At 48.1% G+C, this 18,622-nt stretch overlaps 1 long non-coding RNA gene across 1 annotated transcript in view; it reads right to left on the bottom strand.

Moving 5' to 3' along the window:
• Window positions 1-18,622, bottom strand: part of LOC143148518 (uncharacterized) — a 325,304-nt gene that overhangs the window by 17,201 nt on the left and 289,481 nt on the right. The window lies entirely within an intron of this gene.

Here is an 18,622-nt window from a genome sequence, read left to right as displayed (position 1 = left end):
GACAAATACAATTCGCTAATTCGCTCGAGAGAGTCGCTCGCGGAGGGAACGATGAGAAACGAGCCCGCCATTTGACGAAGTTACGCTTTGGCTATCCTGATCGTGGGACACCGGGGGGTGGTTGGGTAATTTCGGATTAAAAAATCGATTCCTCTTTTACGCTTTTCCTTCCGGTGGACTTGAAACAATCAACGATTCTTGAAAGTAATCGTCGTCAGCGAGGCGATGTTTCCATCTTTCTCGATTCGAGGGATAGTCGAAATCACTGCTTCCAACTGCTTTACTCTAAATTTCATTACTTTCTAATTCTACACGTGTGTAGAATCAATTTTACAAATTCCTCTCCTCGTCAATTGTTTCTTTCTCGAGATACACGCGAGACACATTTGGACATTCCAAAATCTATCGATAATTCTAGAGTCAAGAAATTCGACAAGTTCGAATAAAAAACTCGATGTTTCCATATTCTCCGCCAATAGCCTCATACTCGACAAAACCAACGATTCCACGTCGCTGGACACGTCGCGTTTCGATTCTTGGAACATCGAAAGTCCTAGTATTTCGAATAAAAAAAATCATCCTTTTTCACAGCGCGCTCGTAATACTAGCGTTCCGAAAATTTGAGCAAGATATCCTAGAAAAGTTTCGAGGTTCTTCGTCCCGTTTCGTCGATGCGTCTAAATTCGTCGTGGATCTCGCGACCCATTTTGCGATACGTTGCACGTTAAACCGTGGAATCGACGAATCCACGTGTATCGGTTATCTCCGTTTATTCCCGGTTAGCGACGTGACGGTCGTGTTCGCGTCCATCCGCGAGATATTTCTATTCGGACGAAACGTCGATCCGTGGGACTATTCGGCGAAGAGGACGGGCGCGACGATCGAGCGGATCGCGGCTAGGTACCTACGTCAATCAGTTGCACCGAAATAAAACCGTAACGTGTACCAGCACGGTCACTCCGATGTCGAAGGCTCGATTGATAGATACGCTGAATTATTTATCGGTCGCGAGTTATCGCGTCTCTCGCACCGTCGTTGAATTATTACCCGTTGTACCGATATACACCTCGTGGACGAGTACTCTCGCGATGTTTCCCGTTGCTCTCGAGACACCCGCGGTGTGGATATCCTCCGTCTCTCGATTCGCCGAGAATTATTCTCGAAATCGTGTAGATCGATCGAGGTTCTCCACCGAGTGCGAGATTTTCTATGGGTCGAGGTTGGCTTTGATCTACGATCGAGCCGGTTGCAACAGACCGAATTGTAATTGACGGGATGTTAGGGACCGAGCGGCGCAACGTGAGATATCGAGACTTTGGATCCCGTAAAATTATTTACAGCTCGGCGAGCCTCGACTTCGACAAAGCCCTCTTAACTGCTCGTGATCGATGTTGAAAATCCATCGATTCCGTACGGTGGGGATTTTACCACGGTGGCGTTACACCACGGTGCTGGAGCCCGTTCGATTTACGATTGGCCGGGTTTCGATTAACGGAATCGGAATTGACAAGCCGGGAAGATCACGAACGGATCGATATTCGAGGCTGGATCCTCCTACACTGTCTCGAGTTCTTTCTCGAGTTCTCTCAGGGTCCGTCTCGAGTCTCTTTCGTCGTAAATACCGATAGTGGACTCCTCGCGACCGATAAATACGTATCTCGGAGGACCGTGGACGATCGGTTCTCGACGCGAAGATTCGCGGGGTACGGTCGAGCGGAGCGGTCTTAATTACCGTAATTATTTTTCGAGAGATCTCGCATCGGTTCCCTTTCGAATAAATCCGTCGAAGCTTAATGCCCCGACCGTTACGAACGGAATCCGCAAATTACCGCGGTAACCGCGCGACGTAATTTATCTCGTACCCTTCGATGAAGACGTTCGGTGTCCGGTTCCCCTCGCGTACAACCAGCGGGGGAACGAGTCGATTTTCGAGCGTCGCTCGGTTACGAGAACGAACCTGAAGGAACACCGGGGGCTGAACGAATTCGTGGCTCGCTCAGCGAGGAAACAAGGGACGGCCGACGGACCGACAGGAAGATTTATTAAGATCATTAGGAGGCCGCGAGGTGTTAAGTGTGTATCCGCGTCGAGAGATTTCGCGATTCTTTGTCAGTGGGTCTGGTTTCTGAGGCGCGGGCACGGAACCGTGCAATTAGAAAAGACCGCGAGAGAGCCTTTCCGCCCCGGAGATTTATGAATCGCTCGATTGCTCGTTCTCTGTTTCGCGTTCGCGCTCCTTCGACGATTACTTTTCAAATGGCTTGTAAATAATCGCTGTTCGCCTAAACGCCCACCGCGAACGAATCTTAATCGCCCGAGCGTGGTCCCGTCCGGCGCAATTAGCCCACCGAGAAGCGTAATTGGTCGGGGCTCTCGGGGCTCTCGAGAACGCCGACGCGTTCCGAGCACGGACGATGGTAAATAAAGCCTTGAGAATATATACATGTTTCGAAAGTAGCGGGACACTTATCGAAAGTGAATCGAAAATCGAGGTTTTCTTTTCATTTCGGTGATAGCTTGTAAAGGGTGCGATGGAGAAACAGGGGGTGAACATTTGGGAAAGGAAGGGAGTTTCATTCTGGGGCTGATGGTACGTACTGGTATGTAAGGTAGGGCCTGTTGGATGTATACGTCTCATCGATGAGTCCACTTTTCCTTTTCTTCTTATTTACTCGAAGACATTTTGTAACACTGACAGCTTGTGTAATGGAGTGTCATGGAGAAGCAGTGGGTGAAAATTTGGGAAAGGAAGGGAGTTTCATTCTGGGCCTGATGGTACGTCCTGGTATGTGAGACAGGGCCTGTTAGATGTATATGCCTTACCAACTAGTCCACTTTTTCTTTTCTTCTTATTTACTCGAAGACATTTTGTAACACTGTGATAGCTTCTAAAGGGTGCGATGGAGAAACAGTGGGTGAGAATTTGGGAAAGGAAAGGAGTTTCATCCTGGGGCTGATGGTACGTCCTAGTGTGTAAGATAGGGTCTGTTGGATGTATACGTCTTATCGATGAGTTCACTTTTCCTTTTTTTTTCTTATTTATTTGGAGACATTTTGTAACACTGACAGCTTCTAAAGGGTGCGATGGAGAAGCAGTGGATGAAAATTAGGAAAAGGAAGGAAGTGTCGTTTTATCCTGGGCCTGGTAGTACGTCCTAGTGTGTAAGATAGGGCCTGTTGGATGTATATGTCTTACCGACGAGTCCACTTTTCCTTTTTTTCTTATTTATTCGAAGACATTTTTTGACACTGACAGCTTCTAAAGGGTGTGATGGAGAAGCAGTGGGTGAAAATTTGGGAAAGGGAGGGAGTTTCATTCTGGGCCTGATGGTACGTCCTGGTATGTAAGACAGGGCCTGTTGGATGTATACGTCTCATGGATGATTTCACTTTTCCTTTCTTTTCTTATTTACTCGAAGATATTTTTTAATACTGTGATAGCTTCTAAAGGGTACGATGGAGAAGCAGTGGGTGAAAATTTGGGAAAGGAAGGGAGTTTCATCCTGGGCCTGATGGTATGTAAGACAGGGCCTGTTGGATGTATACATCTTATCGATGAGTTCACTTTTCCTTTTTTTCTTATTTATTCGAAGACATTTTTGACACTGGACAGCTTCTAAAGAGTGCGATGGAGAAGCAGTGGGTGATAATTAAGGAAAAGAAAAGAGTGTCGTTTCATCTTGGGCCTGATGGTACGTTCTGGTATGTAAGACAGGGCCTGTTGCATGTATATATAATATCTTACCGACGAATTCACTTCTCTTTCCTTTTCTTATTTACTCGAAGACATTTTGTAACACTGACAGCTTCTAAAGGGTGCAATGGAGAAGCAGTTGGTGAAGATTAGGAAAAGAAAGGAAGTGTCGTTTTATCTTGGGCCTGATAGTACGTCCTAGTGTATAAAACAGGGGACCTTATACGATGAATCCACTTTTCCTTCGTTTTCTTACTTTCGCTCTCGTACATCCTTCAACAGTCCTTTAAAATCGCCACAACCCTCTCGGTGTATCCGTCGCGCAGAATAGGACGAGACCTATCGTTACTTCGTCGAAAAGACGCAGAAATCCCGCAATTATTGTAATTTTCGTCTCGACTACCAAACGATTACGAACGAATCGGAAAAACAAGAGAGGACGAGAAGTCATACACTCGAGATGATCTTTTAACATTGCGATCACTTCTAAAGGGTGCGTGAAAATTAAGAAAAGCAAGAAAGTACATTTCACTCTGGACCAGTGGACTCATCGGTAAAATATCCTACCAGCCCTTACCTTACACGCTCAGATATTGAGATATCGGTAAAGATCGTTTGGCGGCTCTCAATTAAAGTATGTTAGAGGAAGGAAAGAACGGAAATATAAGGAAGTGGGGATAAGCGTTTCATCCCGGGCCTGCTAGTGGACTCGTCAGTAAGGCATCCTAGCAGGCCCTGCCTTATACGCCGGGACATTGGGAGATCGGTAAGAGGTCGTATATATAGCGATCGGAGCAGGTACGGGAACTTGCGGGAAACGGTTGGTGGTGAGTTTCCCTCTGATGGCAAGCGTGGGTAGTGCCGCCACAATCGTATATACACCGATCGGAGGTGAAAGGTGTCGCGAACGAAATAACCGCGATTCGAAAAATACCGAACATTCGGTGCCATCGTCCGTATGGTTTTCCGCGTGCAAAATGCGGTAACGTGTGTGGTACGTAGCAGGGTAACGTTTCGTGCTGTGTCGGCTCGGTGAATTCCTGGACAGCGCGGAGCAGGAGATTGGAGGAAAGAGAAAAGCGGCGAAGGAAAATACGGTGAAATCGTAGAAACGTAGAGGAAAGAGGTGGTCAAAGGCACGTACGCGTATCGCGAGGGAAACGTCGTTCTATTGGAAACATGTCTCCGGACCTCTGTCGCGACCCTATCTCGAGACGCTGATAAGGGACCCGCAACGAGAAAATAGATCCATTTAATTGGAAACAGAGGGGGGAAACGGGCCACGAGGAAGTCGAGGTAATCTTCGCCCCGGAGCTCGTTAAAAACGGAGAATCGTCGAGTGCCGGCGAACGTGCAATTTCAGAAACGAAAGGTTCGATGTAACGTTCACGAACGTCGCGAGATCGATTGAATAATATTCGTCGTTCTCGCGACTCGTTCGATCCCTGTTTCCAAAGCGCCACTGCTTGGAAATCTTAAGAGGCACGAACCGAACACTGAGGAGAGATCTCGACGATTCGAGTGATACTTCTAGCGAGATTCCAAAATAAACAAGATGGCTACGGATTCGACGATTCACGGTGATTCGTTCCCTTGTATAATTCAAACGACGTCGAGGCCATCCGTCGTGAGACCAGGCCGTCTTTCGGTGTAGGTTCGTACGCGATAACAACGCGAATTGGTCCGCGCGAAACTTGAATATTTTAAGGAGACGCGACACGCTAACGAAACTCGAAACGAGAACGGAACAAGACGAGGATCGTTCAACGAGCAGATCTTTCAATGTAATTCCGTTCGTCGTACGCTGGATCGTTGGAACGATCGCTGCTTAAACGTTAAACGGAATTCCGATTGATCGTAACGGGGTTCAGAGTATGTTCACGGGGTCGTAGGCAGGAACCTCGATAATATGAAAAATCGTAACGAAGCGTAATCAATGTTGCATGCACACGGAATATTAAAGATAAGAACTCGGAGAGTTTAGGGTAAGAGAAACGAAAAATCTCCGATCGATCTCACGGATAGAAAATTAACTTTTGTCGTTTAGGAACGTTCGATATTCTAGATTATCTCTTCGCGATAGATCGAATAAACAGGAATTTAGACACGAGATCGCTAATATCGGGAAAGATTGCGTACTTTATCGATGGTACGAACCATTCTCCTCGCAGTGGATGTTCGATACGTTCCTTCCATTTCGATGCGTATCTCGTATCAATGGATCACGAACTAGCGTACATATTTCAAATACTACTCTACCTTGTATGAAACGACACGTATTCCCTATTCGATGTCGCATATACGACGCATTATTCAACGACCGTTTCGAGTTAATTCAAGTACCTCGATTAGACGTTCTTCGTTCCTTTTTCTAAGTACCAGACCTCGAATCTTGGATCTTTCTGTGTGTACAGATACATTTTCTGGCTTCCTTCGTTACGTATTTGTCACGTAATATATTATATATATAGATAAATTCGTACGAAAGATTGTTACGGTATCACCGAGGCTGAACATCCTACCCATGGTTCTCACGCAAGAATCTTACTAGAGAGTTTATTTGCTGAACGAACAGGCTTCGGGCTAACAATTTCCAGTTAGCCGCATCCTTGTTTGAGATCAACCTCGCTCCGGACACAAAGTGCCAGTGTGGATGGCCAGTCCAGGATACCAACCATGTGATACGGCAATGGCCCATCCTTAACAGTAACAGGTATATTCTATTAGGGGGACCGGAAAGTAATGTCGTTTCCTTACATTAAATTCAAACATAAATTTTTAACGAGTTTTTATTTTTAATCAATGATATAATCACCCTCATTATCAACAACCTTTTGCCATCTAGTGTGCAAATTTTCAATGCCGGATCGATAAAAATCAATTGGTTTTTGAGCAAAATATACAGAGATGGCATTTTGAATATCATCCAAATTTGCAAATCTTTTGCCACTTAGAAAGTGTTGAAGCGATCGGAATAAATGGAAATCCGATGGTGCAAGATCGGGCGAGTATGGTGGGTGAGGCAGTACCTCCCACCCCAATTCATTAATTTTTGCCAAGGTTCGTCTTGCGCAGTGCGGTCTTGCATTATCGTGTTGCAGAATAACGCCTTTTCTGTTGACAATCGCTGGCCACTTTTCAATTAAAGATTTATTTACACGATCTAATTGTTCACAGTAAAGGTCTGCATTCACAGTCTGTCCAGGTTTCAGCACTTCAAAATGAACAACGCCGCGAATACTCCACCAAACACACAAAAGGGTCTTTTTGGGGTGTAAACCTGGCTTAGCAGTACTTTGTGGCGATTCATTTGGAGAGAGCCACTGCCTTTTGCGTTTTGGATTATCATAAAGAACCCACTTTTCATCTCCGGTGATCAAGCGATCAAAAGACGCTTCTGTATTGTGCCGTTGAAGCAATAAGTTGCATGTGGTGGATCGGTTAGCCTTGTTCTCTTCGGACAGATTATGCGGGACCCAAACACCTGCTCTGCTTACTTTCCCAATCTGCTGCAAATGTTCTTGGATGGTCGGCCAAGGTTGGTTAAGACTGTTTGACAATTCCTCGATTGTCTGACACGGATTTGCTTCCACTTCCGCACTTAACACGTCATTGTCTAACGTTGTTGGTCTTCCTGATCGATACGAGTCGGAAAGATCAAAATTACCGGATTTGAACTTGGAAAACCACCTTTGGCATTTACGAACGTCTAATGCATTTGGATAAACATCGCAAATGTTTTTGGTAGCAACTGTTGCGTTACTACCCTTGCGAAACTCAAAAAGCATGCAATGCCGGATATGTACCTCTTCTGGTATTTGGCTGGCCATTTCACCCAAAATTGTAAAGAAAAATTTTAAATTTAATTATTTACAACCAAACAAGTCACTATAACCTCAGAATGTCTTTGCTACGACTTTAATGTACACAATGAGCTGACAAATGACAATCAAATAGTGACATGCGCAGAAACGACATTACTTTCCGATCCACCTAATATTAAATCGACTACGTAACATGGGCTACCCGCCCTACTCGATCGAGTTCTTCACAAGTAAACTGCACATTGCTCCTCTACTGTGCATTCAAAAATTTCTGAAAGACCATGGCGTAAATCTCTGACCGCCAGTGAGGTCTGTCTGTCCGTTTGATACCGATCCAAAGAATTATGAATTCATTTATACAAAGTATTCCATATTTACAAACCGCTACAAGTTATAAGCATCTAGTAATAAGTATTATATATTGCGTTCTGTCGTTCATGGGACCACGTGTCCGTGAAGGTTTCTACGTTCTGCGAGTGGTTTTCAATTTTCAAAGTAAAAATACTCGAAAGTACCGAAATTCCTTTCTTTGAGAATTTTTCGATTATTTCTTTCCCTTTTGAGAAGAATCTTCTCCGATCGATTCGTAAGAAATGTGAACATCGTTCGACGTTCTATCGTATATAATCCCACGTGTCCGTAAAGATTTCTACGTTTTGCGAGTGATTCTAGATTTTCAAACTGAACAAAAATCAAAGAATAGTTACAAGTATGTAATTATAAGCACTGTGTACAATCACTGGTAATAAGCATTTATTTATGTATAACGATACGTAACGTATCTTCGGGTAATCTTAACTTATGTATTCCATTTCTTGTTTTGTACCGTTAGTATGCGCATCAATGTGCATGCTGCTAATAACGCTGTACTGGGTTCATAGCGTAAATAAAAAAAAAAAAAAAAGAAAGAAACCGAGGCTGAATTTCGCGTTAAAATTTCGCGAGCGGGAAACTTCGTGAAAAACGGTCGAAATGTAGACTTTGCGCGCTCGTTCGAGCACTCGTGACCCATACGAGTTAAGAACGAAGACGGTGTGGAAAAATGCAACGCGACGATGCAGTATCGAACGCGGAACGTAGAAGACGGTAAGTAACGTTTATAAGTCGAGGACGGAGATTTATACGGAGCATCGACGGCGACGTACGACGAGGGTAGGAAAATCCACTTCTGGCCGAGGGGACGCGAAATCCCTTGTATCGTTGGGAATCATCTCGACGAATATACATATGTCCGTAAGCCCCGTGTACGAACGCTGACGGAAACAAGGATCAGACGCGAGTAGAAAATAAAAGGAGCGCGCGTGGAAAGGGATCGGAATGGTGGATAACGCGAGCGTCCCTCTTCCTACTACCGCTACTCCTCCTGCTTCTTCTACGGGCCATGGGCGCGCGTTTGAAACCAATCGTCGAGCATTTTCTACGCGGATATCTCGGAGCCTCGACAAAGGAACAACCTGCCCGAGAGGAGATCGGACTCGCGATTAATAACGAAGCAACGAAAAGAAACGTGGATCCGTCTGGCATCGGTGCGCAAGAAGCCGAACCGCCCTTAATGGAATCCGTCGATTCGAATATTTTCGTGCACTCGTGCTTCCATCGCGGTGAAACCGTAAACGTTTCCACGTTCGGCGAACGGTTCCCGATTTGGGAATTAAAAGAAACTCGAAAGGAGCGAAAATTACTGTCGAGAGGGAGAAGGAGAAGAATCTTCTATCGTTGTTCGACGTTTCGTTGTTCGTGGGACCATGTGTCTGTAGAGGTTTCTACGTTCTGTGAATGGTTCTCGATTTTTAAAGTAAAGAATAATCAAAAGTACCGAAATTCCTCTTTTTCTCGAGAAGAAGAAGAATCTTCTCTGGTTGAGTAAGAAGCGTAAACATGGTTCGACGTTCTGTCGTTCATGGGACCACGTGTCCGTGAAGGTTTCTACGTTCTGTGAATGGTTCTCGATTTTCGAAGTAAAAAAAAATCAAATGTATCGAAATTCCTCTTTTTCTCGAGAAGAAGAAGAATTTTTCTCAATCTTCTCGGATTGAGTAAGAAGCGTAAACATCGTTCGACGTTCTGTCGTTCATGGGACCACGTATCCGTGAAGGTTTCTATGTTCTGCGAGTGGTTATCGAGTTTCAAACTAAAAATACTCGAAGGTACCGAAATTCTTTCTTTGAGAATTTTTCGAAAATTTCTTTCTCTTTTGAGAAGAATCTTCTCTGATCGATTCGTAAGAAATGTCAATATCGTTCAACGTTCCATCGTTTATAAGCCTACGTGTGCGTAAAGATTTCTACGTTTTGCGAGTGATTCTAGATTTTCAAACTAAACAAAAATCAAAAGTATCGAAATTCTTATCTTTGAGATTTTTTCGATAATTTCTTTCCCTTTTGAGAAGAATCCTCTCTGATCGATTCGTAAGAAGTGTAAACATCGTTGAACGTTCTGTCGTACATAAACCCACGTGTTCGTAAAGGTTAGTGATTCTGAATTTTCAAACTAAAAAAAAAAAAAGTCAAAAGTACCAAAATTCTTCTTTCCCTCCCTCTGTAAGAATCCTCTCTGATCGATACGTAAAAAGCGTAAACATTGTTCAACGTTCCATCCTACATAAGCCCACGTGTCCACAAAAATTCCTACATCCTGCGAGTGATTCTGAATTTTCGAACTAAAAAAAAAAATCAAAAGTACCAAAATTCCTCTCTGATCGATACGTAAAAAGCGTAAACATCGTTCAACGTTCCATCGTACATAAGCCCACGTGTCCACAAAAATTCCTACATCCTGCGAGTGATTCTGAATTTTCGAACAAAAAAAAAAAATCAAAAGTACAAAAATTCCTCTTTCCCTCCCTCTGTAAGAACCCTCTCGAATCGATTCGTAAGAAGCGTAAACATCGTAGGACGATTCCTTCGTCGACGGGGCCACGTGTCCCGTTACGCTCGAATCTCGAGGCATGTACGAACGTCGACGGGAGACAAGAATTAGACACACGCGGAAAAGGAAGAAAATAAAGGAGGACGAGCGGGGGGTTTGGGTACGAGGAAGGAAACCCCGGTAGACGTGTGCACCCACACATGGGGGTTCGATCCGTTCGAAGGCAGTCCGCGAATGTGTCTCCCAGACTCGGTGGACGTATCTCGAGGAGCCGGTTGAAGGGTGGCCGCGACGGCGAAGAAGAAAGGGGTTGGTCGTCGAGATGAGGGTCGAGGATGGGAGAGGGAAGAAGAAGGGGGTGTGGGGTGGGTTCTCGAAGCAGTTACCGATACGATGGCCGATGCGGCGGGACCGGGGTTGGTCGGGTAGGCGACAGTTTTTCTTTTCCCTTTTTTCCCTTTTTTTCTTCATTTTTATCGGAAGAAAAGAGTGGTTCCAGGCTGTAATGGAGTCCGGGCACGTATCCGTCGTGCACACGCCAGCAGAGCCCGCGGCTTTTCCAGCCAGTCCAACCCCCCCAGCCTCTGTTACGACCCACCCCGTCCATCGAACAGCCTCTGGCCCCAACCTAGAACCCTGCGATCCACGTTCCCCTCGCCCCGTGCTTCCCTTGGTCTTTCGAACCCCTCTACGACGCTGCAGGTTGACAGACCGACGTTGGATCCCCTTAACTCGCGCCCCGGAGACGCCGAGACGTCTCCGTCGCGACGCTCCGCACCGTGTCGCGTCGCGTCGCGCGTGCAACGTCCGCGAGCCAGAATAATGCACGGCGTCGATTCCATTACCGTTACGTTTCGAGCCGACTTTCTTTGATGTTTCGATCATTGAACGGGACGATTCGAGAAACCGCTCCGGGCGGATAAATAATCACGCGAAACGAAGAGTTTCAATGGATTCGGACACGGTGACGTTCTTGACTTCGTCGAAAGCTCGAGGATGTTTCCTCGCGGCCCGAACACGCTACGCGGCGACTAACGACGGAAAAGTTTCCAAGTTACCGCGGCGAGTCGTAAATAACGTCCTCCCCTAATTAACGCGCCTTGATTACCTTTGTTTCAACGAATTAATTAATTCGTAGGAAAGTTTGGACCATTACAAAGCGCGAAGGAAGAGCAGAACGCACTTCCGCCTCGTAATTGCTTAAAATCGCGTTTACAGCTCGGCGTAACGCGATGCAAAAGCGAGAGATTACGCGTACGTTCGCGTAACCGTGAGTACCATTTTTCCCGTAACGTTGTCTCCGGATTTCTTTCTTTTTTCTTCTCCTGGGGAAAATAACGAGAAGAAGAATCTTTTTACTGTAAGGATCACCGGCTGGATTTCGAGTATCGGTATTTTTCGAGAGTCGAAGCGAAGCGTTCACGGTGGTCGAGAGACGGCTCGAAAATCCAGTAATCGGTCGATGAATGCGCTCGCGGGCCAGGGAGACGCGCAGAGATATCGCGTACCCCGAGGGGGTGGGTCGGGGGCGTGGGGTGGCACGATACGGACGAAGGTGGAAAAAGGAAAAAGGGAATTGACGATGTGCGAAGCACGCGCGGAGTCGAGAGGTTATCGCGCACGAGGTCGCCTCTGAAAACATGAATGGGAATGCATGAGAGATTCGCGGTAGCATCCGGGGACTCTGGCTACCCTACCGCTGCTTGAATAGGAGAAGAAAACCGCGGCTATCTCGGTCGGCATCTGCGCCATCTGTCGCGCGACGAAAATATTCGCGTTCCACGAGCACTGCACTTTAATTACGCCCCCTTTGAACCGCGCGCCTCGCGAAATTAGCCGGTCTTTGCTGATCGAAAGATAACATCGCCGACCGCGATCGCGGTGCACGGTTTTCAACCGGGGAGTTTCTATCTCGCAACGAAAAACAAAAAAAAAAAAAGAAAAAACAAAAAAAAAAAACAAGTTCGAATAAAGCGCGCGTTCCGTCACGTACGAAAACTTTCGTTTCCCGGAAAATCGAGAAACGAGACCCTGAAAGTGGACCCCTCGCATCCTCCCCAAGAAATCTCCGTGTTTCGTATCGTTGCTCGTATTCGATGGACACTCGATTCGTTCGTCGTGAAAATCCTCCGCGGGTTGGATTTTCCGCTCGCGGTGTCGTGTCCAGCGTGGTAACCGGGTATGGTGTACGGATCGAACGTTGCGCGCGAGCAAAGAGAGAAAATCGTTCGGGTACGTGTCACGGGCGCGAGTATTAAACGCGTCGCGACGAGTACACGTCTGGGAGCTTATCCGCGGACTGCATCGTGCATCGTTGGACTGGCTCGCGTTCCGCGGGACCGGTACAATAAGTGTCAAACGCACCGTGATTACGTGATGTACGAGCCCGTTGGGCTATCGTTCCATCGCTGTCTAATTACCGTTTCGGCGGCACGAAGAACAATGCCAAGGAATTTAATCACTCGGCCCCGATTAATTGCCGGCGATACGAGTGGAAAAAAAAAGGTGACACGGCCACGGTCACGTGCTCCGTGAAATCGTACCAATTCGGACGCCAACGCGTCACGATTTTCCGCGATACGGCGCCGGGGAACTCTCGTGCGAAACGCGATACGAACACGTTAATTGCGCCTTTTCCCGCCCTTTGTTTCCTTTCACCGCGAAGGGTAAACCCGCGACCACGACCACGACCACGACGATGCGACTTATGGGAAACTCGCGCCGCCGAGAAACGGCTCGAACCGTTACTTTCAACTCCAAGTCCGGATGAGATACGTCCGGAGAGTTTTCCAACGATGGAACATTTTTCGCGGAACGCGTTTAATAAACGCTAGTTCCTTCTCGTCGTGCAACGCTAGACGACAATTCCGGAGCCGATTATAGGGTTATAGAGTTATCGGTCGAATCGGTTCGAGTAATTGGAAAAATCTGTAAGGGGGTTTGGTTTTTTGTATTCAATCATAAAGTGCTATCTTTTCAACGGTTTAGAGTACATTGGTGCGCTGAAGTATTTTATAATATTTCATTGCTCTGTTTTTTATACTCTACGCGACTCTCGAAGAAAGATTCTCGTCCAGGGAACATTCGTCGAAATAGTTTCGAGGGAAGTCACGACGACACCACGAACATCCACAATAAACCGTGTTTGATAATATTTTAAAAGTGTCGTCCAGCGACAATAATTTGAATTACTAATGATTAAATAATTCACAGGTTCGAAAGTGGAGGACCACCGTGAAATTTTCACCGAAACGAATGATCCTTCGCTAGATAAAGTTCGTTGGATACTTTCCCGCGTCGAAACTATCGGCCCTCTTCCCGCCGATACGAAACATCACAAGCTCGTCGATCGCGGCATTAAAATCACGGTTTACACGATCGCGCAGCAAGAGTGTCGTAAAACACGGTCGTCTGGCGCGCACGCGTATCGCGGTCCGAGAATTGAACAATTTGCTGCTTTAATCGTTATTGCTCGCCGACCAATGTATACATACACGCGTTGGAAGCGTAGAAATCAGTAGGTCGTTGATCCGGCGTGAAGAAAACGTGTCAATGAACGTTGAGTGAGTTACAAGACGCCAGACCGCGCTGATCGCATGGTTCATTCCTCTGAACGCTAACTCGCTACCGTTGCAACATTCTCGCTCGGATTTATTTTTAGTTTTCCAACCCTCTCGCGCCCAGGGACGCGTCTCGCTCATTTTGTTTCCGAATCGTTAACCCGTGGACCAACGATATCGGAAATATTTCCGTCGTGCGGGTTCGATGACCGTGAACAATGGACCAACGATTTTTCAAACGTTTCGACGAACTCGCTAAGATGGCGCTCCTTTTCGATTTTTTTACCATTCGATTCGCAACCATTCGTGGCACAATTGTAGCAAAGACGCAGGATTCACGAACAATCGAAGGAAAGATCGATTTATCGTTTCTACTCGAGCGAAGAAAGTTCAGTATCGTTTAGTTATTAGCGACACCTAGTCATCGGTTCGGATACGGGAGACTTTATAAATAATACACGACGATGTGAAACCGTGCGGGTAGAACGCGTGGCGACCCTCCACGCGGCGATAATATCGAAATTAATTCGGTTCTCGAATCGTCGAGGTTTTATTGCCCGTTTCGAGGACATCGTTGTCGGTATTATCCCCGGTTCGCTCGTATTTATTTACACGGCTCGCGCGTCTCGTTTTACGCGCGCGCAATACGCTCGAATTATTTTACGGGAACGCGTTCTACGCAGGGGCCACGAGGCGCGCGGAGTCCGTGCGCGTAGACCCCGATCTCGCGTCGAGTTTCGTTCTCGGATTATTCGCGTGGAATTCGAACGCAAAAGTTGTTCCATCGTCGACTGGAAACTTTCGCTCGGTGTCCGATAATTTGACGAACTTAGACTGCGTCTACGGTTCGGACGATTCCAGGGTTACTTTCAAACTTTCGATCGTTCGAATCGAGAAATCGATCGAAGACGGACTTTGGAGTGTCTCTACTAAAGGGTAGGGTATCTCGTTCGCGTAAGATCGGTGGAAAAAAAAGAGAAAGAGAGAGAGAGAGAGAAAGTGAAGCCCTCCGTTCTAAAAACTTGGCGCCGGAAGATCAAAGCGATACAGAGGGTGAGAAACGAGCGCGGTGGGGACTGAGAACGATTAATCCGTCGGTCCTCGTCGCGTAATCGCTTAATCGCGATGGCTGGTCGGCGCCATTATCGATATTATTCTCGGATCGGGCATTTTCATTAACGAGACACGCTCGGTGGCAATTCGGGTCGGGCAGGGTCTGGCGCGTCGGTTTTATTCGCTCGCGAGGACGGTTTGTAGGTCGTTAAAAAGGCAATCCACGAGTTCTGGCGCGGCACGCCGAGCTGACATTAACTTCGGGGAGCCGTAAGGAGTACATAATGTTGCGTTAACTCGGCACCGAGGGGTAGATGGATGGGTGGTACGCGTCGCAACTTTAATTTTTTTCTCGTCGACGGGGATGGTTCCGGCCGGGCGCACCCCCGCCGTTCCGTCCGCGTTTCCGCGCACCCTACCGCCGCGGCGTCCGCTTCGTTTTTTCCTTTTCCCTCCGCGTGGTTGTCGCGGAGCGGAGCAGGCTGGGCTCGAACGTAGGGCGGTGGTGTTGGTGGGTAAGGGACGAAAAAAAGAGTGGCCTGTAAGTTTTTAAAACGCAACCCGGGGGTGGCTCGGAGGGACGGACGGCTGCGACGAAGAGGAAGAAGAAACAACGTTCAGCCGGTGGAACGGTACGGGACGAACGACCGAGCCAGAACCTCGTCGTTCTCGTCGTTGTCGTCGTTGTCGTAGTCGTCGTAGTCGTCGTCGTCGTTGTCGTCGTCGGCGGCAACGCCGGCCTCGGTAGGGTGAGACGATACGTGCGCGACATCGTGAAGCTCGTTATAATGCTCTTCGAGCTCACTTCATTTCTTATTGCCGGGAACGCCGGCACGAGACTGCGGACCTTGACGAACGAGGCTGCAGAGCAAGCACCAGAACCTAATGGTCGTCGGCGAAAATTGGACGACGATGGCTGTTCACTTGGGATACTACTCGTCGGAAAAGAGGATATAACGGACGAGGACGGGAACGTGGGGATCCGTGCTTCTAAGACGATTCGGTGATTAAAGTAACGAAGAAACGATAGCCCTCCTCCGCGACAACGACAACGACGACGACGACGACGACGACGACGACGACGACGACGACGATGCTCAGGCTGACGTTGTTGCAACGGACGTAATAATATTCCATCGGGCACTCTGCACGAGTCGCACGGTCTCGCGACCGGGTCGTTATCGCGTGGAAACGTACACATAACCGGTAGCTCACGAGGACAGGGCGATCGAACAGTAAATTTTCGGAAACGGAGAAAGAGCAGCTTCCGTCTCGTTGAATTTCGGAATCGGCACGAGTCGCGATCCTGGTTCGGTGCCTAGACGAGTCCACAGAGATCGATGTTATTCTTCGGCGGAGGTTTTCGAAAATATTTTTCAATCGTCCAACGAATCCGTTTACTCGAAACTTGGTCCTGGTACTCGGAGAATCTTCGATACGATCGTCGTTCGATGAAGAAAAATACAAACGTCGACGATCGAGCGGATCGCAACGCGTCCACGAAGCCACGAAGAGGAGCCGAGCGGCAAAAATATCCTCGGCGTTCCGTGAACAAGAAAAATGAGCCGAAAAAGGGAGGGCCCCGAAGTGAAGCTCGAAGCATCACGGCGCGCCTAATTAAAATTCTTGGCCGAGCCAAATAATTTGGCATAATACGAGTCGAAGAGAGAAAGAGAGAGAGAGAGAGAGAGGGAGAGAGGGACGAAGGTGGACGAAGGGGGTCGTTAGTCGAGGCATTCCGCAGATTTATAGGTCTTTACCTTTGGGCGCGTTCGCGTTTGGCCTTGAAACGAAAGGGAACGCGGTAGATCTCCTCGTTTAAGGCCGATGAATGAAACGGGCCCTTTGACGAAACACCGCCATCGATATTAGGGATCTTCCGTCTCTAACCTCCTGGTTAACCCTTTTGCCCTTCTTTTTCGCCGCTCGATTCTAAACCCCGATTTTGCGTTGCCGCGTCGCTCTTCGACGCGCGCGCGCGCTACACACACACTCTCTCTCTCTCTCTCTCTCTCTCTCTCTGTGTTTCTCTCTTTCTCTCCTGCGGGCTGGTTCTCTTTCTTTGCTTTTTCCGTTCCGTCCGTTCGACGAGGGTTTCTCACACAGCTCGTGCACGCGTACTCGAAATACGAGCCAGCTCATTCAAAAAGAGGTTGCGCGCGCGGGCGGGCGCGCGTGAGCGAGCGAGCGAGCGAACGAGCGAGCGAACGAGCGCTTCGCCGACAACGGGGTCGTCGTCCTTGATGAATCACACAGTCGATCGCTTTAATTACTCCCGATATTAAATTACACCGTCATACTTGACAGTAGAATGGAAATTTTTAATTTACCGCTCGTGCTCGCGGCACGCCGCGATCGCTTGTGTACACGATAACAAGCGTCGTTAATTAAAGCGGAGCTTAATGAAGATCTTAGTACGAGACGAAGCCTCGACTCGCCGGGGCCGCCGTTTTCATTCAGAACGGAGGCGGCGCGTCCGATGGTATAATAACAACGTCGGCGGAATCGTGCATCAGGAAGTTGTTGTTCCACCGGCGATCACCGGATTTTCGCGTCTTCCCGCGCGACCGGTACTTCCCGCTCCGGATGCTTCTCGTTTTTCGTCGTTACGTTGGATCTACGAGCTAACGATAATTGCGCGGGAAAACGAAAACGATCGTAATCCATCGATCGTATCGATGACATCGTCAGCCATCGAAATATGTCCACTTCGGTCCGTGTTTCGAGAAAGATGGAAAAATAATCTCCGCGAGAAATTTTAGAGTCGAGTTTGGAAAAACGTGCACCGAGTTATCAATGCTCTCGAGTATTCTCCGTGAAAACGTGCAACGATCCCGAGTTCGCGAAACGGATGAAATTACGCTCGGTGGAAGATTCGGGCGAGTAGAGAAGGTCCGTTCGAACGTAACCCGATATTGGCCGCGTGTCGCGCGGCGGGAAATAAAAGGAACGGGTCAAAGTTATCATCGAGAGGTCGGTTGTAAACACGAGTCGCAGAATCCTCGGATTCCCGCGTCGGTCCACGCCCACGTAAATTTCCGAGCGAGGTCTACACCTGCGGCTGTCTGCGTGCGGCCAAGGGGTACGCACACGCGATCGGGTCCAAGGTCCCCGAAGAAAGCCCTACGCGCCGGTCGAAAGTTTGTTGCCCCGTTTCACGGTGGAAGGGCGACCCCGCGAGGGGAAGCGGCGCGCCGCGAGTACACGGAGTGGGGGAACGAGGGGAGACGGCCGAGAGAAGGAGGGATGACGGCGGTTCCAGACCGCGGGGTGGGGGTACGCCGTGGAACGATACGCATGTGCGCGCGCAGCGTGGCGGGAAACAATGAGGGCCAACAACCGCCGAGAAGAATCTCCTTGGCGGGAACCTGGAAGGTGGTACTCAACCTCTGTCTCATCGGGAGTGCACGAATACGCGAAACCGAGACGGCAATTACCGGGCGCAAAGATTCCACGCGAATAACGACCCTTGACTATGGAATTTACGTAACAACGAAACCAAGGGGTTTCGGTGCGCGGGGATTTCGCGCCGTTTCGAATCGAGTGATCGAACGTTGACATCGGCGATCGAATTCGCGGGAGATTCGAACCGATAAGGGAGTATTCCGATTCGTTTCGCGAAG

This window comes from Ptiloglossa arizonensis, chromosome 6 (genome assembly GCF_051014685.1).
Source record: "Ptiloglossa arizonensis isolate GNS036 chromosome 6, iyPtiAriz1_principal, whole genome shotgun sequence".
Lineage (NCBI taxonomy): Eukaryota > Metazoa > Arthropoda > Insecta > Hymenoptera > Colletidae > Ptiloglossa > Ptiloglossa arizonensis.
Note: the sequence above shows the minus strand (reverse complement) of the source record. Positions and strands in the feature narration are given on the sequence as shown.